Genomic DNA, 25,403 nt, shown 5'->3' with positions numbered 1-25,403 from the left:
CACTGTTTCTACTGTTTCCCCATCTACTTGCCATGAAGCAATGGGACCAGATGCCATTTGTTTTCTGAATGTTGAGCTTCAAGCCAACTTTTTCACTCTCCTCTTTCACTTTCATCAAGAGGTTCTTTAGCTCTTCTTCATTTTCGGCCATAAGGGTGGTGTCATCTGCATATCTGAAGTTATTGATATTTCTCCCGGCATCTTGATTCCAGCTTGTGCTTCTTCCAGCCCAGCATTCCTCATGAGGTACTCTGCATATAAGTTAAATAAGCAGGGTAACAATATACAACCTTGACGTACTCCTTTTCCTATTTGGAACCAGTCTGTTGTTCCATGTCCAGTTCTAACTGTTGCTTCCTGACATGCATACAGGTTTCTCAAGAGGCAGGTCAGGTGGTCTGGTATTCCCATCTCTTTCAGAATTTTCCATAGTTTGTTGTGATCCACACAGTCAATGGCTTTGGCATAGTCAGTAAAGCAGAAGTAGATGTTTTTCTGGAACTCTCTTGCTTTTTCGATGATCCAATGGCGGTTGGCAATTTGATCTCTGGTTCCTCTGCTTTTTCGAAATCCAGCTTGAACATCTGGAAGTTCACAGTTCACATACTGTTGAAGCCTGGCTTGGAGAATTTTGAGCATTATTTTGCTAGCATGTGAGATGAGTGCAATTGTGCGGTAGTTTGAACATTTTTTGGCATTGTCTTTCTTTGGGATTAGCATGAAAACTGACCTTTTCCAGTCAAGTGCTACTCAAAGTAATATGAGGACTGAAAACTGACCACCAGGATTTAGCAATATGCAGATCACTGACAACCTTAACAAGAGCAGTTTTATTGAAGTAGTAAGGGCAAAAGTCTGACTAAAATGTATTTTTAAAAGATTAGGAAGAAAGAAATTAGAAACAGTGTATACAGACACCACTTTCAAGAACTCTGCTTTCAAGGAGAGAAGAGATACAGGATGATTAGCTAAAGAAAGAAGTGAGGTTAAATGTAGGTGGATTTTAAATATAAGAAACAATATGATCATATGCTAATAGAAATAATGCACATAAAAGAAAAACTGATAATATAGAAGGAAGAACTGAAGCAATGAACACTGAGTAGGTAAAAAGCAGATGCACACCTAAGTGAAGGGGCTAATCTCTGCTAAAACCACAGGCAGTTCAGAAACAGAAGAGAAGGCACAGTAAATGGACACAAGCTTAGACAGCTTGGTGATAGCAGCTTGTGGAAAATTCTCTTTGATCACTTCTATTCTTTTCAGTAAAACAGGAGGCAAGGTCATTAATTAAGAATAAGGATACAGTAGTTTTAAGAGGATGGAGAAGGCAATGGTACCTCACTCCAGTACTCTTGCCTGGAAAATCCCATGTTCGGAGGAGCCTGGTGGGTCGAAAAGAGCTGGACACGACTGAGCAACTTCACTTTTACTTTCATGTACTCCGAGAAGGAAATGGCAACCCACTCCAGTGTTCTCGCCTGAAGAATCCCAGGGAAGGTGGAGCCTGGTGGGCTGCCGTCTATGGTCGCACAGAGTGGGACACGACTGAAGCGACTTAGCAGCAGCAGTATTAAGAAATTTGAAGGGGAAAAAAAGAGCATCTCTTCCTCTTTTGCAAACATACTTTAAATCAATAAGCATCAAATATATATAAACATACATATAACAACACAAAAATATAACGATTCTTCAATCTCTCCAAGTATGGTTTATAAATGAATACCAAGTCCTTAATTAATAGAGCCATGTCTTTTAAAGACAATAATTTAGCAGGTCATAATTTTGCACAAAAAGTAAAAAATAACTTATAAGAAGATGGTGCTGTGGTTATGAGAATAGGGCTCTCAAGATTTCTAACCACAAGCTGACCAGCGCCCCAGCTACCAGGCTTCCCACCACCAACTGTTCCCACACAGCAAGGAAGGCAGGGATACGAAGAAAGATCTGGCTGAGGGAGACCAAGGAATCTTCCAACAGATGAATTTGGCCCCAAAACTCCTTGACAAATTCCTCCCTGTCAAATTCTCTTTAGAACTTCACTGTAGCCTAAGATGCTTCTACTCAATCTTCCTTCCTTCTGCCATTCTTCCCTCTTTAAGGTCAAACTGTAATTTAGGATTGCATTTCCCTAATGATTAGTGACACTGAATATCCTGTCATGTGCTTACTGGTCAACTGTGTATCTTCTTTAAAGAAACGTCTATTCAAATGCTTTACCCATTTATCATAGGGTTGTTTGGGTTTGTTTGTTGTTGCTGAGTTGTAAGAGTTACATATTCTGCACATTAATCCCTATTCATATATACTTTTGCAAGTATTTTCTCCCATTCTCTGGACCTTTTTACTACGTTGATAGCATTCCTTAATGCACACAAGTTTTCAATTTTTATCAAGTCCAATTTCGAAGTCCAACTTACCTATTTTCTCTTTTGATATCTGTTTTTGGTATCACATCCAAGAAATCAGTACCAAATCTAATGTCATGAAACTTTCCCATGTCGTCTTCTAAGGCTTTTTATAACTTTAGCTTCTACATTTAGATCTTGATTCATGTTGATGCTAACACAATTTTTACATGTTGTAACCAGTCCATTCTAAAGGAGATCAGTCCTGGGTGTTCACTGGAAGGACTGATGCTAAAGCTGAAACTCCAATACTTTGGCCACCTCATGCGAAGAGTTGACTCACTGAAAAAGATTCTGATGCTGGGAGGGATTGGGGGCAGGAGGAGAAGGGGGCGACAGAGAATGGCATCACCGACTCGATGGACATGAGTTTGAGTGAACTCCGGGAGTTGGCAATAGACAGGGAGGCCTGGCGTGCTGTAATTCATGGGGTCGCAAAGAGTTGGACACGACTGAACAACTGAACTGAACTGAAGGTAAAGATTCATATTCATTCTTTCACATGTGGCTATTCAGTTTTCCCAGCTGAAGAGGTCCCACTGAAAGGAGTTGGCACCTTTACTGAAAATAATTTAATCGTGCAGGTGAGGGTTTATTCTGGGCTTTCTATGCTATTCCATCAGTCTTTAATGTCTGTCTGTATTCCAATACCATACTGTATCTTTGTAATCAGTAAATGTCAGCTCTCAAAGTATGTTCTTCTTTTTCAGGATTCTCTTGGCTCCATGGTATCCCTTGAGAATTCATATGAATTTTAGAATTGATGTTTCTATTCTGCAAAAAACCTTCATGGGGATTTTGATAGAGATTGCACTGAATCTGTAAAATGCTTTGGCTAGTATAGCGAGTGAAGTCACTCAGTTGTGTCCAACTCTGCGACCCTATGGACTATAAACTACCAGGCTCCTCTGTCCATGAGATTTTCCATGCAAGAGCAATGGAGTGGGTTGCCCTTTGGCTAGTATGGACATCTATTTACTTGTATCTTGTTAATTTCTTTCAGCAATGTTTTATTGTTTTCAACAGATAACTCTTCCACCTCCTCAGTTATTCATTCCTAGGTATTCTTCATGCAATTATAACTGGAATTATTTTCTTAATTTTCTTTCAAATTGTTCATTGTTAGTGTGTAGAAATCCAACAGAGTTGGGAGTGCTGATTTTGTACCCTATAAGTTTGCTAAGTTTGTTTATATTTGTTTTAAAATTTTTTCTGGAATATTTAGTGATTCTTACATATAAGATCATGTCACCTGTTAACAGAGATAATTTTACTTATGTTGATTAGATTTGGTTATCTTTCATTTCCTTTCTTGCGTAATTTCTCTGGGACAAATTCCCAGTACTACACTGAACAGAAGTAATGAAAGAAGGTATACTTGTGTTGTTCCTGTTCTTAGAGGGGAAACTTTCAAATCTTTCACCACTGGACAAGATGCTAGCTATGGTCAAAAAGATAAACTTTAAACTAAGTCCTGAAAAACAGGTAGGATATGAACACCTAGAAACAAGACAAGATGGCATTCCAGGGAGAAGAAACTATATAATCAAAAGCAGGAAGAAAGAAAATGAAGTAATTCTGAAAACTTCTGTTAAAATCAGCTACTATCAAAATGGAAGGTATCACCTAAGTCTATACAGTTCATTTTCTAAGAAATAACAGAAGTGGCTACCAAAACTGAGTATGCTATTGTCCACATTCCCTCTATACTTCTTAACCAAATATATGATACAGAAATCTTATGTGGACAATCTACAAATCTACTGAACAAAATGGATTAGTAACTAGATATAAAACCATGCAGGATGCAACAGCATGAACTCTTCCTATTCTGAGCAAATGCCCTTTTTAAGTTCAATACTTAGAGTATCTTTCTTAAAAATAACCAACTTATCAGAACAAAAACCATCTGATTAATTTCTGAAATAGTTTTGCAATATGTACACAGAAAGCAAGTGATACGGTTCTTTGACAAGTCACTCGGAGGGTTTTTATTTTCCAGCTACAAATTTCTAAATGACAGATCACATAAAAAATTTTATATAAAATATTTTCAGAAAGGTGATGAAATTTTTAAAACTGTTATTCCATATTCTTCTAAAATAACTGAATTCACTAGAATTCTCTTTTCTCTGAATACTCAAATATAAAGCATAGTTTATGAAGTGTACTTTTTCAGTTATGTGTTGTTCTTTTTGTTTTTTACAAAACATACCACACATAGACAAAAAGGTGTATGTATATGTATGTCATACATACACAAAAAGATCTTAATGACCTGGATAACCACGATGGTGTGGTCACTCACCTAGAGCCAGAAATCCTGGAGTGTTAAGTCAAGCGAGCCTTAGGAAGCATAACTATGCACAAAGCTAGTGGAGGTGATGGAAGTCTAGCTTCGATATTTCAAATCCTAAAATGATGCTGCTAAGTTCTGCACTCAATACGTCAGAAAATCTGGAAAACTCAGCAGTGGCCACAGGACTGGAAAAGGTTAGTTTTCATTCCAATCCCAAAGAAGGGCAATGCCAAACAATGTTCAAACTACCATATAATTACACTCTTTCCACATGCTAGCAAGATAATGCTCAAAATCCTTCAACTTAGGCTTCAGCAGTATTAAACAAAGAACTTCCAGATGTACAGCTGGGTTTAGAAAAGACAGAGGAACCAGAGATCAAATTGCCAACATCTGTTGGATCATAGAAAAAGCAAGGAAATTCCAGAAAAACATCTATTCTGTTTCACTGACTACAACAAAGCCTTTGAGTGTGTGGATCACAACAAACTGTGGAGAATTCTTGAAGATACGGGAATACCAGACTACCATACCTATCTCCCAAGAAACCTGTATACAAGTCAAGAAGCAACAGTTAGAACTGGACAGGGAACAACAAACTGGTTCAAAATTGGGTAAGGAGTTCATGAAGGCTGTATATTGTCACCCTGCTTATTCAACTTCCACACAGAGTATAGCATGCAAAATGCCAGGCTGGGTGAATAACAAGCTGGAATCAAGACTGCTGGTAGAACCATCAATAACCTCAGATATGCAGATTGACAACACTCTAATGGCAGAAAGTAAAGAGGAACTAAAGAGCCTCTTGATGAATGTGAAAGAGGACAGTGAAAAAGCTGGCTTAAAACTCAACATTCAAAAAATGAAGATCATGGCATCTTTTCTATCACTTCATGGCAAATAGATGGGGAAGAAGTGAAAACAGTGGCAGGTTTTATTTTCTTGGGCTCCAAAATCACTGCAGACACGACTGCAGTCATGAAATTAAGAGACACCTGCTCCTTGGAAGAAAAACTATGACAAACCTATACAGCAAATTAAAAAGCATAGATATAACTTTGCCAACCAAGTTCCATATAGTCAAAGCTATTGTTTATCGAGTAGTTTTCTACAAATTTGAGAGTTGGGCCATAAAGAAGGCTGAGCATGAAAGAACTGATGCTTTCAACCTGTGGTACTGGAGAAGACTCTTGAGTTTCCCCTGGACAGCAAGGTGATCAAACCAGTCAATCCCAAAGGAAATCAACCCTGAACAGTCACTGGAAGCACTGATGCTGAAGCTCCAATACTTTGGCTACCTGATGCGAAGAGCAGAGTCACTGGAAAAGACCCTGATGCTGCGATGAGGGAAGGAGGAGAAGCAGGCAACAGAGGATGAAATGGTTGGATGGCATCACCAACTGAACAGACATGAGTTTGAACAAACTCCAAGAGACAGTAAAGGGCAGGGAAACCTGGCGTGCTGCAGTCCAGGGGGTCGCAAAGAGTCAAACCCGACTTAGTGACTGAACCACAACAACCATACACGCAAAGAGTATATGCAATGAATATGTGCAGTTTTTACTACAAAAGTATTTTCGGTATTTACTTGATTCAGTACTAAAATACTAATTTTAATACCAGTATTTCTTTATTTGTGCATTTATTTCATTTAATATTAAAATAACAGTTTTAATTCCAGTATTTTAAAGTGTTTGGAATCCAGCAATTTCTTTAAAAAGAAATAAGTGAAACTAAATTATTTAAAATATAGATCATAAATACATTTCTGTAAATATAAAATTTACTACAAATGGCAACTACAAACATAAATTTATAAAATGCAAAAAATATATGGTTGTCTTAACATAAACTAGCATTTTGTTGTGGTTCAGTTGCTCAATCGTTTCCAACTCTTTGCAACCCTGTGAACTGCAACACACCAGGCTTCCCTGTCCTTCACCATCTTCCAGAGCTTGCTCAAACTCATGTCCATTGAGACCATTCAACATACATAATAAAAATACTCTAAAATGAAATAAACAGTACATACACTAGTGACCAGTAATTATAAAAATGAAAACAAAATTTGACCTTTTTGAACATGATCTTTCAGTGAAAGATCCAATGGCATCATTTTATTGTGCATATTCTTATGCAAAGTTTTCCAGGTGCTGATATATTTTCTATCTGAAGAGTGGTGAGGAGAAAGCTACATGCTAACACTACATATTTTCTTCTGATGTTTTATTCTTCAAATTACCTCATCTCCTACATAACTTATGAGAAAACCTTTTGAACAGTCTTTTTTTAAAAGGGACTAAAATCTTTTTTACTTATACAGAGCCACAGTTTTTACTTATAAAAAGCATTTTTGGTATGGTTTTATCTCCTTAATTTCATCATGTAGAGATGGACGTTCCAAAAGCTATGACATCATTTTCAGTACTTAGTTGCTAAGCTGTGTCCGACTCTTTGCAACCACATGAACGGTTCTACTTATTTAGAAAGTCTTTGAATTAGAATTATTCTTGCCACAGAGCTATGCTTTATCAATTATTTTCTTCTTCCTCTTGAAAACTGTGGAGTTACAGAAGAGTGACCCTTGCTCAACCTGAAATTCTAATGTAAAGGGTGCAACTAATGGGAACATTTCACGATGCAAATGATTCAGATTTTTTAAACTAAAAAAAAAAAAAAAATTGCATTATATCAATAAAAAGAGTGCTATATAATTGCATTAAAACAGCACATGATATATCAGACCAAACATCACTACTGCTATTAACTATGCACAAATAATACGGCAATGTTTTCTATGTTTGGTTAAAGCATTTATTTAGCTTTTAGAAGACTATAAACTCTAAGTGCAGGATCTTTTTATAAATCTCTGTATCTCCCACCTAGCCCAGTATCATTGACTAGCTTTTGATCTCTGAGTAATTACATGACTCTGAAGTAATTACATGACTCTGAACTGAGAACATGAAACAAAATTTAAATAAAACATTCAACACAGTGCTCAGAACTGGTGGCTATCATTATTCATTCATTTAACTCACTATCTGAGCAATGTTGACCTTGGAACTAGGGGTACAACGTGAGTAAAAATATACTTAGTGGGAAGAAGAGTTATTACTCAAGTAATCACAATTTCTCTTTGATATCATTGGCTAGTGTTCCCACAATAATATTAAATACAGTAATGATGTTAACAACTGTGGTCATATTCGTGTATCTGAACTTTATGTCTTCAAGTAAACTCAATAAAGAACATTGTATTTATTAAAAACTTAATTACAGTATAATTGCTCTCTGTAAGGAGTCCTTTAAAACAGTATGCATTCTTAGCACAATTAAACTGCTTTCACAGATCCAAAATAAACTTACATACTATTAGAACGTATCTATTGTGTGATGTAAGGTCTGACACAAACTTCATACCTGTATATTATCTAACATCTTCCCTGTTTAATTATATAATTTCTGATATCATAATAGCATCCATATTGATGAGCCATTTTTCTACCCATCCCTTCATTCCACATTCCTGTCCATTTCATTTGTACTTTGGGGATCCAAAATACAGATTTTCATTTCTGTATCACATTAGCCTCTATATGTTCAGTACTGCTTTCTAAATCTCAAACTTGAGCCCAGGGTAATTCAGTGGCTGCTTAATGGTAAAGCACAGACTACAGTTTGGGATAAACAACTTTAAGTCTAGTTTTATTTAGTCATACTCTTTTGCCCTGATTCAGATTCCCTGGTGATCTACTTTCATTGTTGTCCTTGCTACCTACTATCCTGGACCACTTCCTGCCACTTGCCCTCTGCCCTCACACTAATAATGCAGTATCATACCCCTGAAGCTGACAATTCATCCTTTGTACTGAGACCAGTGGCTATGATTCGCAAAACAGAGACTCAAGAGCAGAAACAGTCTTGCAAACTATTATATAATAGAATAAATAAACAATAAGGACCTACTGCATATAGCACATGGAACTATATTCAATATCCTGTGATAAACTGTAATGGTAAAAAATATAAATACACATATATATATATGTATGTGTGTGTGTATATATATATTTACATATATTCCACAAGGGCTTCCCTGGTGGTTCAAACGGTAAGGAACCCACCTACAACGCAGGAGATCTACATTCAATCCCTGGGTCACGAAGATCCCTGGAGAAGAGAACGGCAACCTACTCCAGTATTCTTGCCCGGAGAATCCCCACGGACAGAGGAGCCTGGTGGGCTATGGTCCAGGAGTCCCAAAGAGTTGGATACAACTGAGCAACTAACACTTTCACTTTCCTGGGATCTTTCAGTCATAAATGCACATATATATAAACCACTGTCCTGTACAGCAGAAATTAACACAACACTGTAATTTGGTTATACTTCAATAAAGTGTTAAAAATAAAAATTAAGGGACTTCCCTGACAGCTCAGTTGGTAAGGAATCTGCCTGCAATGCAAGAGACCCTGGTTTAATTCCTGGGTTGGGAAAATCCGCTGCAGAAAGGCCAGGCTATCCACTCCAGTATTCTTGGGCTTCCCTTGTGGCTCAGCTGGTAATGAATCCACCTGCAATGCAGGAGACCTGGGTTCAAATCCTGGGTTGGGACGATCCAAATGTTAAAAATAAAAACTAAAAAAAGGCAGAACTCAATTTGAAAATAAAAAAATAGAGACAGTCTTTATGTACATATATTCATACTTTTCCTGGAGTGTGAAGTCGAGTGGGCCTTAGGAAGCATTACAATGAACAAAGCTAGTGGAGGTGATGAAGTCCAGCTGAGTTATTCCAAATCCTGAAAGATGATGCTGTGAAAGTGCTGCACTCAATATGTCAGCAAATTTGGAAAATTCAGCAGTGACCTCCGGACTGAAGAATGTCAGTTTTCATTCCAATCCAAAGGAAGGCAATGCCACAGAATCTTCAGACAATCATACAATTGCGCTCATTTCACATGCTCAAAAAGGTAATGTTCAAAATCCTTCAAGGTAGGCTTCATCAGTACATAAACCGAGAACTTCTAGATGTACAAGTTGGATTTAGAAAAGGCAGAGGAGACAGAGATCAAATTGTCAACATTCACTGGATCACGAAGAAAGTGAGGGAATTCCAGAAAAACACCTACTTCCATTTCACTGACCACACTAAAGCCTCTGACTGTGTGGATCATAACAAACTGTGGAAAATTATTTAAGAGATGGGAATAGCAGATCACCTTACCTATTTCCTGAGAAACCTGTATGCAGGGCAAGAAGCAACAATTAGAACCAGACATGGAAAAACTGACTGGTTCAAAACTGGGTAAGGAGTGCATCAAGGCTGTATATCGTCAACCTTCTTATTTAACTTATACGCAGAGTATATCATGTGAAACACTGGGCTGGATGAATCACAAGCTGGAATCAAAGTTGCCAAGACAAATATCAACAACCTCAAATATGCAGATGAAAGCTCTCTAATGGCAGAAAGTAAAAAAGAACATGTTGATTAAGGTGAAAGAAGAGTGAAAGAGGTGGCATAAAACTCAACAAAGAACGAAGATCATGGCATCTGCTCCCATCACTTCATGGTAAATAGATGGGGAAAAAGTAGAAGGATGACAGATTTTATTTTCTTGGGTTCCAAAATTACTGCAGACAGTGACTGCAGCCATGAAATTAAAAAGATGCTTGCTCCTTGGAAGAAAAGGTAGGATAAGCCTAGACAGCATATTAAAAAGCAGAGACATCACTTTGCCAACAAAGGTCCGTATAGTCAAAGTTATGGTTTTTCTAGTAGTCATGTACAGGCATCACTGACTGTTTACTCAAAACTCCAGGAGTTCATGATGGGCAGGGAGGCCTGGGATGCTGCGGTCCATAGGGTTGCAAAGTCAGACACAACTGAGCAACTGAACTGACTGACTGATGTACAGATTTGAGAGTTGGACCAAAAAGAAGACTGAGAGCAAAGAATTGAAGCTTTGGAACTGTGGTGCTGGAGATGACTCTTGAGTGTCCCTTGGATAGCAAGGAGATCAAACTAGTTAATCCTAAAGGAAATCAATCCTGAATATTCATAGGAAGGACTGATGATGAAGCTGCAATACTTTGGCTACCTGATGCGAAGAGGGGACTCACTGGAAAAGAGCCTGATGCTCGGAAAGATTGAAAGCAAAAGGAGAAGAGGGTAACAAAGGATGAGATGGTTAGCTAGCATGGATATGACTTTGAGCAAAGTCTGGGAGACTGAAGGCAGGGCAGCCTGGTGGGCTGCAATCCATGGCATTGCAAAGAGTAGGACACGACTAGGCAACTGAATAACAACAAATCCATGTTTTTAACATGAAAATTCGATAGAACAGTGCTAAGTATCCATTTATACTTTCTCTCTTTGACTTCTTGTCTTTCTTCCCCTCAGGCTCATTTTCCTGTTCACTCTAGTCTCTTTCCCATTCCTCTTAATCTACCCCATGAATGCAATGTAAACTGAAATCTAATCATAGGCCCTCCTGGCTAGCAGGGACTTCAAAAATCAACCTCTTTATTTACATATGAGGAAACTATATCTGAGAGATTAAACTATTTGCCCAACGTAACAGAGCTGAGTAGCAGAGCTGAATAAAGGATCCAAATGTCTTAATTACTTTTTCCTGTTACGCTCCTTCAGATCAGTACAGTTAAATAAATGCTCTTAAGACTATATTTATTATCTCGAGAGCAAATGGACTTTCTGGCTTGACTGGCTTTAATCTATCTAAAGTGAAGCGAAGTAAAAGTCGCTCAGTCGTACCCGACTCTTTGCGACCCCATGGACTATACAGTCCATGGAATTCTCCAGGCCAGAATACTGGAGTGGGTAGCCATTCCCTTTTCCAAGGGATCTTCGCAACCCAGGGATTGAACCCAGGTCTCCCGCACTTCAGGCGGATTCTTTACCAGATGAGCCACAAGGGAAGCCCAAATCTCTCTTAAGAGATAATTATTTGTTGGCATATTTAGAGGAATAACTCCAAAGAGTGACCTCATATTACTCTTACAATCTCCAGGGGATCTTCCTGACCCAAGGATCAAACCGGGCTCTCTCGCACTGAAGGCAGATTTATCATTTGAGTCACCAAGGAAACCCACTCTTAGTATTACTATGGTCAAAATATTGATTTAATGTAGTTATATCTTTATATGCTCTAGTATATTTTGGAAGAAGCTGAGTTGGCCCAGAAATAAATTTCATGAGTTTATTTTCATAATAAGTATTGGAAAATCTTAATACTTAGAACTAAGAAATTAAAACTAATGTTAGTATCAAAATAGATTTTTATATGAGATAGGAAAATACTTCACATTAATCTAATCAGAAGAGTCTCTAATTGCAAAGGCAAGAATATTCAGAAAATATGTACATAACTTCAGTTCAGTTCAGTTGCTCAGTCATATCCGACTCTCCGCGACCCCATGAATCACAGAACGGCAGGCCTCCCTGTCCATCACCAACTCCCGGAGCTCACTGAAACTCATGTCCACAGAGTCGGTGATACCATCCAGCCATCTCATTCTCGGTCGTCCCCTTCTCCTCCCGCCCCCAACCTTTCCCAGCATCAGAGTCTTTTCCAGTAGGTCAACTTGTCGCATGAGGTGGCCAAAGTATTGCAGTTTCAGCTTTAGCATCAGTCCCTCCAATGAACACCCAGGATCGATCTCCCTTAGAATGGACTGGTTGGATCTCCTTGCAGTCAAAGGGACTCTCAAGAGTCTTCTCCAACACCACAGTTCAAAAGCATCAATTCTTCGGCGATCAGCTTTCTTCACAGTCCAACTCTCACATCCATAGATGACCATGGGAAAAACCATAGCCTTGACTAGACGGACCTTGGTTGGCAAAGTAATGTCTCTGCTTTTTAATATATTATCAAGGTTGGTCATAACTTTCCTTCCAAGGAGTAAGCGTCTTTTAATTTCATGGCTGCAATCAGCATCCGCAGTGATTTTGGAGTCCAAAAAAATAAAGTCTGACACTGTTTCCACTGTTTTTCCATCTATTTCCCATGAAGTGATGGGACCAGATGCCATGATCTTTCTTTTCTGAATGTTGAGCTTCAAGCCAACCTTTTCACTCTCTTTCACTTTCATCAAGAGGCTTTTGAGTTCTTCTTCCCTTTCTGCCGTAAGGGTAGTGTCATCTGCATATCTGAGATTATTGATATTACTCCCGGCAATCTTGATTCCAGCTTGTGCTTCTTCCAGCCCAGCGTTCCTCATGATGTACTCTGCATATAAGTTAAATAAGCAAGGTGACAGTATACAGCCTTGACGCACTCCTTTTCCTATTTGGAACCAGTCTGTTGTTCCATGTCCAGTTCTGACTGTTTTATTCTTTCTTCTATGTAACCTAATTATACAGTTGATGAGAGGCACTGAGTAAAGGGAAATGGTCAAGTAAGTGAATTTTCTTGCACATTAACGTAAACTAGGCACTATTAATAAGGTAAAAGTAAAGTGAAGTCGCTCAGCCGTGTTCGCCTCTCTGCGACCTCATGGACTGCAGTCTACCAGTCTCCTCCGTCCATAGGATTTTCCAGGCAACAGTACTGGAGTGTGTTCCCATTTCCTTCTCTGGGGGATCTTCCCAATCCAGGGATTGAAGCTGGGACTTCCGCGTTGCAAGCAGACACTTTACCATCTGAGCCAACAGGGAAGACCTACTAACAAAACTATTTTAATTTTACATGGCTAACTTTGTCCTTTTCACATAAATTCTATGTGATTCTTATTTTACCCTCAAAAACTAGCTTGTGAGCAGTGAGGGTTACTGCTACTAGCTTTCATTTCCGATACTGTGAATAGTACTTTGCATGAATACATAATTTTAGAAAGCATCACTACGAACAAAGCTAGTGGAGGTGATGGAATTTCAGTTGAGCTATTTCAAATCCTAAAAGATGATGCTGTGAAAGTGCTGCACTCAATATGCCAGCAAATTTGGAAAACTCAGCAGTGGCCACAGGACTGGAAAAGGTCATTCTTCATTCCAATCCCAAAGAAAGGCAATGCCAAAGAATGCTCAAACTACCACACAATTGCACTCATCTCACACGCTAGCAAAATACAGCTCAAAATTCTCCAAGCCAGGCTTCAACAGAACATAAACCATGAACTTCCAGATGTACAAGCTGGACTTAGAAAAGGCAGAAAAACTAGACTGCCAACATCCATTGGATCATAGAAAAAGCAAGAGAGTTCCAGAAAAACATCTGCTTTATTGACTATGCCAAAGCCTTTGACTGTATGGATCACAACGAACTGTGGAAAATTCTGAAAGAGATGGGAATACCAGACCACCTGACCTGCCTCTTGAGAAACCTGTATGCGGGTCAAGAAGCAACAGTTAGAATTGGACATGGATCAACAGACTGGTTCCAAATAGGAAAAGGAGTACGTCAAGGCTGTATATTGTTACCGTGCTTATTTAACTTACATGCAGAGGACATCATGCAAAATGCTGGACTGGATGAAGACAGCTGGAATCAAGATTCCCAGGAGAAATATCAATAACCTCAGATATGCAGATAACACCACAGTTAAGGCAGAAAGCAAAGAACTAAAGAGCCTCCTGATGAAAGTGAAAGGGGAGAGTGAAAAGGTTGGCTTAAAACTCAACATTCAGATAACTAAGATCATGGCATCTGGTCCCATCATTTCATGGCGAAGAGATGGGAACACAGTGGAAACAGTGACAGACTTTATTTTGGGGGGCTCCAAAATCAATGCAGATGGTGACTGCAGCCATGAAATTAAAAGACGCTTGTTCCTTGGAAGAAAAGTTATGACCAACCTACACAGCATATTAAAAAGTAGAGAAACTACTTTAGCAACAAACGTCCGTCTAGTCAAAGCTATGGTTTTTCCAATAGTCATGTATGGATGTGAGAGTTGGACTACGAAGAAAGCTAAATGCCAAAGAACTGATGCTTTTGAACTGTGGTGTTGGAGAAGACTCTTGAGAGTCCCGTGGACTGCAAAGAGATCCAACCAGTCCATCCTAAAGGAAATCAGTCCTGAATATTCATTTAAAGGACTGATGCTGAAGCTGAAACTCCAATACTTTGGCCACCTGATGCGAAGAACTGACTCATCTGAGAAGATCCTGATGCTGAGAAAGACTGAACGCAGGAGGAGAAGGGGACAAGAGGATGAGATGGTTGGATGGCATCACCAACTTGATGGACATGAATTTTAGTAAGCTCCAGGAGTTGGTGATGGGCAGGGAGGCCCGGCACGCTGCAGTCCATGAAGTTGCAAAGAGTCGGACACGACTGAGCAACTCAACTGAACTGAAAAGAAATTCATGTGAAAACTGATTCTTTTTCACTTCTAAAACAGCAATAGGATAAACCTTGTACTGCATACAAATTTACCATTGTACCTATGAAATAAGTTTTAAAGGTGACTATTAAAATTCTTACTAGACCTTTAATGTCTGTCAAAATGACTGCCAACAGAAAAAGAATAGCTTCCATATTCCAATGCAAAATAAATCCTAATAATACTAAAATAAATCCTATATTTAGAATAAAAGATAAACTAGGAGAAAAGTACGTACAAACTAGGAGCAAGTTTAACAACTAAGAAAAAGACATAAATAGAGCAAAAAAAATCAGCTTAGCACTGTGCTTTTCCTCTCCATGGAAATCTTTAGTAACAGGCAAAACATTTATATAATCTGAAGGAAACCAGAGTATAGCACTGTGTTTTTCTAGTAGATTTGTACTGAAATGGACTAAAATTTTACATACAGACCAATGCTTTCCTTTTTCGTCTTTCCTAAATTTATTTCCCTATACTTCCAAAAAAGAACTGAGGAGAATGACCAACATTTATACAGAATTATACAGTATCAAACGGCAAAATGATAGGATACCGAATGAGGAATTCCCCAGGTTGGTAGGTGCCCAATAAGCTACTGGAGATCAGTGGAGAAATAACTCTAAAAGGAAGGAAGGGGTGGAGCAAAAGCAAAACCAATACCCAGTTGTGGATGTGACTGGTGATAGAAGCAAGGTCCGATGCTGTAAAGAGCAATATTGCATAGGAACCTGGAATGTTAGCTCCATGAATCAAGGCAAATTGGAAGTGGTCAAACAGGAGATGGCAAGAGTCAACATAGACATTTCAGGAATCAGTGAACTAAAATGGACTGGAATGGGTGAATTTAACTCAGATGACCATTATATCTACTATGGTGGGCAGGAACCCCTTAGAAGAAATGGAGTAGCCATCATGGTCAACAAAAGAGTCCGAAATGCAGTTCTTCGATGCAATCTTAAAAATGACAGAATGATTTCTGTTCGTTTCCAAGGCAAACCATTCAATATTACAGTAATCCAAGCCTATGCCCCAACCAGTAACGCTGAAGAAGCCAAAGTTGAACGGTTCTATGAAGACCTACAAGACCTTTTAGAACTAACACCCAAAAAAGATGTCCTTTTCATCATAGGGGACTGGAATGCAAAAGTAGGAACTCAAGAAACACCTGGAGTAACAGGCAAATTTGGCCTTGGAGCACGGAATGAAGCAGGGCAAAGGCTGATAGTTTTGTCAAAAGAATGCACTGGTCAAAGCAAACACCCCCTTCCAACAACACAAGAGAAGACTCTACACATGGACATCACCAGATGGTCAACACCGAAATCCGATTGATTATATTCTGTGCAACCAAAGATGGAGAAGCTCTAAACAGTTAGCAAAAACAAGACCAGGAGCTGACTGTGGGTCAAATCATGAACACCTTATTGCCAAATTCAGACTGAAATTGAAGAAAGTAGGGAAAACCACTAGACCAATTCAGATATGACCTAAATCAAACACCTTATGATTATACAGTGGAAGTGAGAAATAGATTTAAGGAACTAGATCTGATAGAGTGCCTGATGAACTCTGGACGGAGGTTCGTGACATTGCACAGGAGACAGGGACCAAGACCATCCTCATGGAAAAGAAATGCAAAAAAGCAAAATGGCTGTCTGAGGAGGCCTTACAAATAGCTGTGAAAAGAAGAGAAGCGAAAAGCAAAGGAGAAAAGGAAAGATATAAGCATCTGAATGCAGAGTTCCAAAGAATAGCAAGGAGAGATAAGAAAGCCTTCCTCAGCGATCAATGCAAAAAAATAGAGGAAAACAACAGAACAGGAAAAACAAGAGATCTCTTCAAGAAAATTAGAGATTTCAAGGGAACATTTCATGCAAAGATGGGCTCGATAAAGGACAAAAATGGTATGGACCTAACAGAAGCAGAAGATATTAAGAAGAGGTGGCAAGAATACACAGAAGAACTGTACAAAAAAGATCTTCATGACCAAGATAGTCACGATAACGTGATCACTGACCTAGAGCCAGACATCTTGGAATGTGAAGTCAACTGGGCCTTAGAAAGCATCACTATGAACAAAGCTAGTGGAGGTGATGGAATTCCAGTTGAACTACTTCAAATCTTGAAAGATGATGCTGTGAAAGTGCTGCACTCAATATGCCAGCAAATTTGGAAAACTCAGCAGTGGCCACAGGACTGGAAAAGGTCAGTCTTCATTCCAATCCCAAAGAGAGGGAATGCCAAAGAATGCTCAAACTACCGCACAATTGCACTCATCTCACACGCTAGTAAAGTCATGCTCAAAATTCTCCAAGCCAGACTTCAGCAATATGTGAACTGAGAACTCCCAGATGTTCAAGCAGGTTTTAGAAAAGGCAGAGGCACCAGAGATCAAATTGCCAACATCCCCTGGATCATGGAGAAAGCAAGAGAGTTCCAGAAGGACATCTATTTCTGCTTCATTGACTATGCCAAAGCCTTTGACTGTGTGGATCACAATAAACTGTGGAAAATACTGAAAGAGATGGGAATACCAGACCACCTGACCTGCCTCTTGAGAAACCTGTATGCAGGTCAAGAAGCAACAGTCAGAACTGTACATGGAAGAACAGACTGGTTCCAAATAGGAAAAGAAGTACATCAAGGCTGTATATTGTCACCCCGCTTATTTAACTTATATGCAGAGTACATCATGAGGAATGCTGGGCTGCAAGAAGCACTAGCTGGAATCAAGATTTCTGGGAGAAATATCAATAACTTCAGATATGCAGATGACACCACCCTTATGGCAAAAAGTGAAGAGGAACTCAAAAGCCTCTTGAGGAAAGTGAAAGAGTAGAGTGAAAGGTTGGCTTGCAGCTCAACATTCAGAAAACAAAGATCATGGCATCTGGTCCCATCACTTCATGGGAAATAGATGGAAAAACAGTGGAAACAGTGTCAGACTTTATTTTTTGGGCTCCAAAATCACTGTAGATGCTGATTGCAGCCATGAAATTAAAAGACGCTTACTCCTTGGAAGGAAAGTTATGACCAACCTTGCTAGTATACTAAAAAGCAGAGACATTACTTTGCCAACCAAGGTCCGTCTAGTCAAGGCTATGGTTCTTCCTGTGGTCATGTATGGATGTGAGAGTTGGACTGTGAAGAAAGCTGATTGCCGAAGAATTGATGCTTTTGAACTGTGGTGTTGGAGAAGACTCTTGAGAGTCCCTTGGACTGCAAGGAGATCCAACCAGGCCATTCTAAAGGAGATCAATCCTGGGTGTTCATTGGTAGGTCTGATGCTAAAGCTGAAACTGCAATACTTTGGCCACCTCATGCAACGAGTTGACCTACTGGAAAAGACTCTGATGCTGGGAAGGATTGGGAGTGGGAGGAGAAGGGGACGACAGAGAATGAGATGGCTGGATGGCATCACCGACTCAATGGACATGAGTTTGAGTGAACTCCGGGAGTTGGTGATGGACAGGGAGGCCTGGCGTGCTGTGCTTCATGGGGTCGCAGAGAGTCGGACACGACTGAGCGACTAAACTGAACTGATACTGTTTACTCATAGGTGACAAGAAAATATAAGAATGTATTACAAACGTATTATAACAGGACAGCAGTTTGTTACTTGTTGTTGTATTCCCATCACAAAAGCAAAAACTGACACCAAGTTAGACAATCTAGAAGAAATGGACAAATCCTTAGAATCATACAACCTTCCAAGACTGAACCAGGAAGAAACATAAAATCCAAATAGACCAATCACTAGTACAGAGTTTGAAACAGTAAACCAAAAGCTCCCTCCTAAAAAAGCCCAGGAACAGACAGCTTCACAGGTGAACAAACATCCTAAGAAGATCTAATACCTATTCATCTCAAAGTACTCCAAAAAACTAAAAAAAGGAACACTTCTAAACTAATCTAATGAGGCTACTATTACCATGATACCAAAACCAGAAAAGGATACTACAAGAAGATTACAGGCCAAAAATCTTGAATAAAAATTAGCAAACTGAATTCAACAGTACGTTAAAAGGACCATACACAATAACCAAGTGGATGCAAGGATGATTCAACATCTGCAAATCAATCAAAAGGATATGCCACATTAACAAAATGAAAGATAAAAGTCATGGTGAGCATCTCAATAAATGCAAAATAAGGCATTTGACAAGATCCAACACCCATTTATGATTAAAAAAAAAACCCTCAATAAAGTGGGTGAGAAGGGATGTTCCTCAATATAATAAGACTATATATGACAAATCTACAAGTAATATCATATTCAATGGTAAAAAAGAAAAAAAAAGAAAAAAATCAAGTGATCCCTCTAAGAACAGAAACAAGGATGCCCACTCTCACCACTCCTATTCATCATATTATTAGAAGTCTCGGCCATAGCAATTAGGCAAGAAAAAAATAAAAGATCTGCAACCAGAAACAAAGAAGCTGAAGTGTCATTATATTCAGATAACAAATTTTATATATAGAAAACACTAAAAACTCCACTAAAAAACTGTTAGAAAGAATAAATGAATACAGTAAACCTAGAGGATACAAAATCAATATATTATACAAAAATCTGTTGTATTTCTATATGCTAACAATAAGCCAGCAGAAAACAGGAAAACAGTTCCATTTACAATCCTCAACAAAAAGAATACACAGGAATAAATGTAACAAAGGAGGTGAAAAATCTGTACACTAGAAAATTAAGACATTGTTAAAGGAAACTGAAGACAACACAATTCAAAGGAAAAACAGTCTGTGCTCATGGGTTGGAAGGATGAACACTCAAAATGTACACTAAAGCAGTCTACAGACGCAGTGCAATTCTTATCCAAATCCCAAGGTAAATTTTCACAAATAGCGAACCAAACATTCTAAAATTTATGTGAAACCACAAAAGACCCCAAAGAATCCTAAGAAAAATGAACAAAGCTGGAGGTATTGCATTCTCTGCTTTCAAACTATACTACCCACATATAGTAATCAAAACGGCACTGGCAGAAAGATAAATATATAGATCAATGGAATAAAACTGAGGGCCCAGCAATAAACCTACACATCTAAGAGCAATAAATGTACAACAAAGGAGCAAAGAACATACAATGAAGGAAAGATAGTCTCTTCAATAAATGGTGTTGGGAAAACTGAACAACCACATGAAAAGAAACTAGACTGTTATTTCACAACAGACAGAAACATTATTAAGGACCTGATGTCATAAAATTTCTATGGAAGACACAGTAAGGAGATGTCTCAAAAAATTAAGAATAGAGCTACCATATGATCTAGCTATCCCATTCTGGGCATTTATTCAAAAGAAAGCATAAGCAATATGCTCTGTGACATCAGTCTAAGCAGTATCTTTCTTGATATGTCTCCTCAGGCAAGGCAAACAAAAGCAAAAATAAACAAATGGGATTATATCAAACTAAAAAGTTCACACACGCAAAGGAAATTATCAGTAAAAAGAAAAGAATGGAAGAAGATATTTGCAAATGACATATCCAGTTAAGGGGTTAATATCCAAAACATACGAAGAACTCATACACTCAACAACAAAAATACAAACAACCTGGTTTTAAAATGGGCAGAGGAGTTAAATAGACACTTTTTCAAAGAAGACATAGAGGTAGCCAACAGGCACCTAAAAAGATGTTCAACATCACTGATTATTGGGCAATTGCAAATAAAAACCACAATGAGGGAAAAAAAGCTGCAACGGGATATTATTTCATCCCTCTCAGAATGGTTATTATCAAAAAGACAAGAAATAAAAGGTGCTGGTGAGAATATGGAGAAAGGAGAACCCTCATGAATGTAAACTGATACAGCCACTACGGAAGACACAGTATGGAGATATCTCAAAAAATTAAGGGTGGAACTATGATATGATCCAGCTATCCCATTCTGGGTATTTATCCAAAGAATATAAAAGCTGTAATCCAAAAAAAAATCTGCACCCTCATGTACACTGCAGCATTATTTACAACAGCCAAGATATGGAAACAACCTAGCAGCTCATCAACAAATGAACAGATATAAAATATGTGGTGTATATATACAATGGAATACTGCTCAACCATAAAAAAGATGAAATCTTGCCATTTGTGACAACATGAATGGATCTTGAGAAATTCTGCTAAGTGAAGTAAGACAGACAGAGAAAGACAAATACTATATGATTTCACTCATATGTGAAATACATAAAATAAACAGAAACACAATAAAGGGACAAACCAAACAAAAATATGCAGATACAGAGAAGAGAGTAGTAGTTACCAGAAGAGAAGGGAGATTGTGAAATGGATAGTCAACTGAATGGTGACAATGGAAAACACACTTTGGGTGGTGAGCACAATACAAGGTATATAAAAGTATTTAAAAATAAAGCATTATTTACATGAAACATAATGTTATAAATCAATGTTGAAAAAAGCCAGTGTTAGTCACTCAGTCGTGCCCAACTCTTCGTTACCACACTGACTGTAGCCCATCTGGTTCCTCTGTCCATGGAATCCTCCAGGCAAGAACACTGCAGTCGGTAGCCATTCGCTTCTCCAGGGGATCTTTCTAACCCAGGGAGTGAACCCAGGTCTTCTGTGTTGCAGGATGATTCTTTACCATCTGAGCCACCAATGTAACCTCAATAAAAATTATTCTAAAAGAACTATTATCGGCTTTGAATCTAAATTTCTCTGGACTTTTACTATGCCTTCATTTTAACATAGGAATTAATTACATGCTTATAAGTGTGACTTCTTAAATTCGTTAAAATTTCAGACTATCGTTATTTTATCCCCAACTACTAGGCGATTAGTTTTCTTAATTTTTGCCCTTAAATATTCTTTAAAATTTCAGGTATCAGTACTCTTTTCCTTTCTGATGCTGTTAATCAGTTCAGTTCAGTTGCTCTGTCATGTCCGACTCTTTGCAACCCCATGAACAGCAGCATGCCAGGCCTCCCTATCCATCACCAACTCCCAGAGTTCACTCAAACTCATGTCCATTGAGTTGGTGATGCCATCCAACAATCTCATCCTGTCATCCTCTTCTCCTCCTGCTCTCAATCTTTCCCAGCACCAGGGTCTTTTCAAATGAGACAGCTCTTCCCATCAGGTGGCCAAAGTATTGGAGTTTCAGCTTCAACTTCAGTCCTTCCAATGAACACCCAGAACTGATCTCCTTTAGGATGGACTGGTTGGATCTCCTTGCAGTCCAAGGGACTCTCAAGAGTCTTCTCCAACACCATAGTTCAAAAGCATCAATTCTTCAGCGCTCAGCTTCCTTTACAGTCCAACTCTCACATCCATACATGGCCACTGGAAAAACCATAGCCTTGACTAGACGGACCTTGTTGACAAAGTAATGTCTCTGCTTTTTAATATGTTGTCTAGGTTGGAGAAGGAAACGGCAACCCACTCCAGTGTTCTTGCCTGGAGAATCCCAGGGATGGGGAGCCCGGTAGGAGGCCGTCTATGGGGTCGCACAGAGTCGGACACGACTGAAGCGACTTAGCAGCAACTTAGCAGCAGGTTGGTCATAACTTTCCAAGGAGTAAGCGTCTTTTAATTTCATGGCTGCAATCAGCATCCGCAGTGATTTTGGAGCCCAAAAAATAAAGTCTGACACTGTTTCCAGTGTTTCCCCATCTATTTCCCATGAAGTGATGGGACCAGATGCCATGATCTTTGTTTTCTGAATGTTGAGCTTCAAGCCAACCTTTCACTCTCCTCTTTCACTTTCCTCAAGAGGCTTTTGAGTTCCTCTTCACTTTCTGCCATAAGGGTGGTGTCATCTGCATATCTGAGGTTATTGATATTTCTCCCAGCAATCTTGATTCCAGCTTGTGCTTCTTCCAGCCCAACGTTTCTCATGATGTACTCTGCATATAAGTTAAATAAACAGGGTGACAATATACAGCCTTGACGTACTCCTTTTCCTATTTGGAACCAGTCTGTTGTTCCATGTCCAGTTCTAACTGTTGCTTCTTGACCTGCATACAGGTTTCTCAAGAGGCAGGTCAGGTGGTCTGGGATTCCCATTTCTTTCAGAATTTTCCAGTTTATTGTGATCCATGCAGTCAAAGGCTTTGGCATAGTCAATAAAGCAGAAATAGATGTTTTTCTGGAACTCTCTTGCTTTTTCAATGCTGTTAATACCAAATGACTATTGATTGGCTGGTTATGGTAATAAAGATGGGTCTGAAGTGTTTTTTTGGTAAAAATATTCTGGAATAGAACCCAACAAATAGTTCCCTGAGATTTTTTAGCCAAAACGAAAACACTGACCTCTGTGGCCTATCTAAGTGCTTATAAAGAAATTGAAGACGTTTGTTTCACACTATGGAGGGATACCTACAACAAAAGGAGAAAAGTTTCAGCTGTTTGTTAGTTATGCACTTCTTCCACTGTGGCGTTTACCTGAAGGGCTTCCATGGTTAACAGAGGATTAATAATACCATGCTTTGGAAGAAGTGATAAAGATTATGGGGGTTTCCCCACTCCCACCCCCAATTCTACCACAGGCATTATCTGCTCTTGTGCTAATTGGAAGATCTGAAAATATAGTCTGGAAACAATTTTGCATAAACCTGTTGAAGACATTTAATAAGCTGTTTCTTTCAATTAACAGGTTTTAGAATTAAAAGATCCTGGAGACCCAAACTATAAAGTGTCCCTAGAGGGTCATGTTGGAGAAGGAAATGGCAACCCACTCCAGTGTTCTTGCCTGGAGAATCCCAGGGACGGGGGAGCCTGGTGGGTTTCCGTCTATGGGATCACACAGAGTCGGACACGACTGAAGTGACTTAGCAGCAGCAGCAGGGTCATCTTATAAAGACATCTGAAAGGAGTACACTCCAGTGTCCGAAGTGTGAAGGAACTTTATATGCATTATCTCATCCACAACTCTATGAAACTGGTGGTATTATCCTTATTTTATACAGAGAAAAATGAGTTCTCAGAGGTTAAGTGATTTATGAAGGGTACAGAGTTGGGAGTCTTTCCATTTGACACTGCAGGAAAAAGACAAAGGCGTTACTGATGTGTCCAAAGTATCTACATTCAGGTTGGTATGTGCATGGACAAGTGGCTACTAGAGTTTTACTCATTTCTCCTTGATGAACTGTCCTGAATTCAGTAAAATCAAACTGAAGAACTGCAATGCTCTGGAGGAAAAATAAGATTTTGCAAAGTTCCAAATTTTGATGTATGAATCAACAGCTGACTTTTGGAAAGCAAACCTCAGGATAGTCTCAATCACCACTAAGCATCTTTCCTGTCATCGTGACTGCATGAATTAAGAAAACCTGAGTCAAAATTAAACTTCCCCTTGAAAGAAATACTACTTTTGAAATTTCTGGAAATGGCTACATAAATCTAAGCATTCTAAGAAAATTCTGAATGTAATATTTGTGTCCACCTGGCTTGGAAAAGGCAGACTGTTTCATAAAATTGCTAAAATAAAAGCTGAAAGATGCAATATCTAAATCTTAGCATGGATTTGGGCCTTAAACATAACACTAATTCTTGAAACAGCGTTGAACAGTATTGAGTCTCATTTTTCTATGAATCTAGTTGATAGCATTCTTTCTGCCTTTCTTTGTTGTTACTATTGTTTTTGGTGAGGGGGTTGTTTTTGGTTTTTTACCCAGTAAATCCTCGTTGGTTATTACTGCATTTTAAAATTACTAAAAACTCATTTGACTTAACAATCTAATGTTTATTATTATCAATAAAAAATTAACGACCTGTATACATTTTTTTAAGATGATGTTCTCACAGCTAGAAGACCTTGAATGGCCCAAAGTAGAGGCACTTACCAAGTATCCAGGTTACAAAGTAAGGGGCATAATTCTGAGGATATCTGGGGTAGAAAGCAGGAAGAGTGAACAGCCAAGTGAAACTGGAGAAATTGGCCCTTGGGGAAACTTCATGGGTGTGTCAATTAAAGACAAGGGGCTCCTGAACTTTTGAATTTCATAACCAGTGTAATTTCAAATTAGATATTGGGGATAACAAACAATTATCAACCTTGTGTTTGTTTCAACACGTTTAACAAATAAAACATATAAATCACCACCTCTACTCACCATCATTTTATCAAAGAAACTGTCAATACACCCCCGCAAGAAAAGATATGGGTCTCCCTGATGGCTCAGATGGTAAAGAATCTGCCTGCAATGCAGGAGACCCAGGCTCAATCCCTGGTCAGGAAGATTCCCTGGAGAAGGAAATGGCAACCCACTGGAGAATTCCACAGACAGAGAAGCCTGGTAGGCTGTTGCAAAGAGTCGGATACAACTGAGCAATTAACACTTTCACTTTCAAGAGAAGACATTCTAGT

General features: G+C 38.8%; 1 protein-coding gene and 1 non-coding gene across 4 annotated transcripts in view; both read right to left on the bottom strand.

The window, feature by feature from the left end:
* FNBP1L (formin binding protein 1 like) overlaps positions 1-25,403 on the bottom strand; it is a 123,387-nt gene that overhangs the window by 67,406 nt on the left and 30,578 nt on the right. The gene's annotated exons all lie outside the window — the stretch shown is intronic.
* On the bottom strand, positions 15,315-15,433 carry LOC148778064 (U5 spliceosomal RNA). Its single transcript, XR_016037348.1, has one exon. It is a non-coding gene; the product is annotated as a U5 spliceosomal RNA (small nuclear RNA).

This window comes from Moschus berezovskii, chromosome 4 (genome assembly GCF_049115385.1).
Source record: "Moschus berezovskii isolate FMDL1 chromosome 4, NW_MosBer_1.0, whole genome shotgun sequence".
Lineage (NCBI taxonomy): Eukaryota > Metazoa > Chordata > Mammalia > Artiodactyla > Moschidae > Moschus > Moschus berezovskii.
This window is presented reverse-complemented; position numbering and strand designations above follow the sequence as displayed.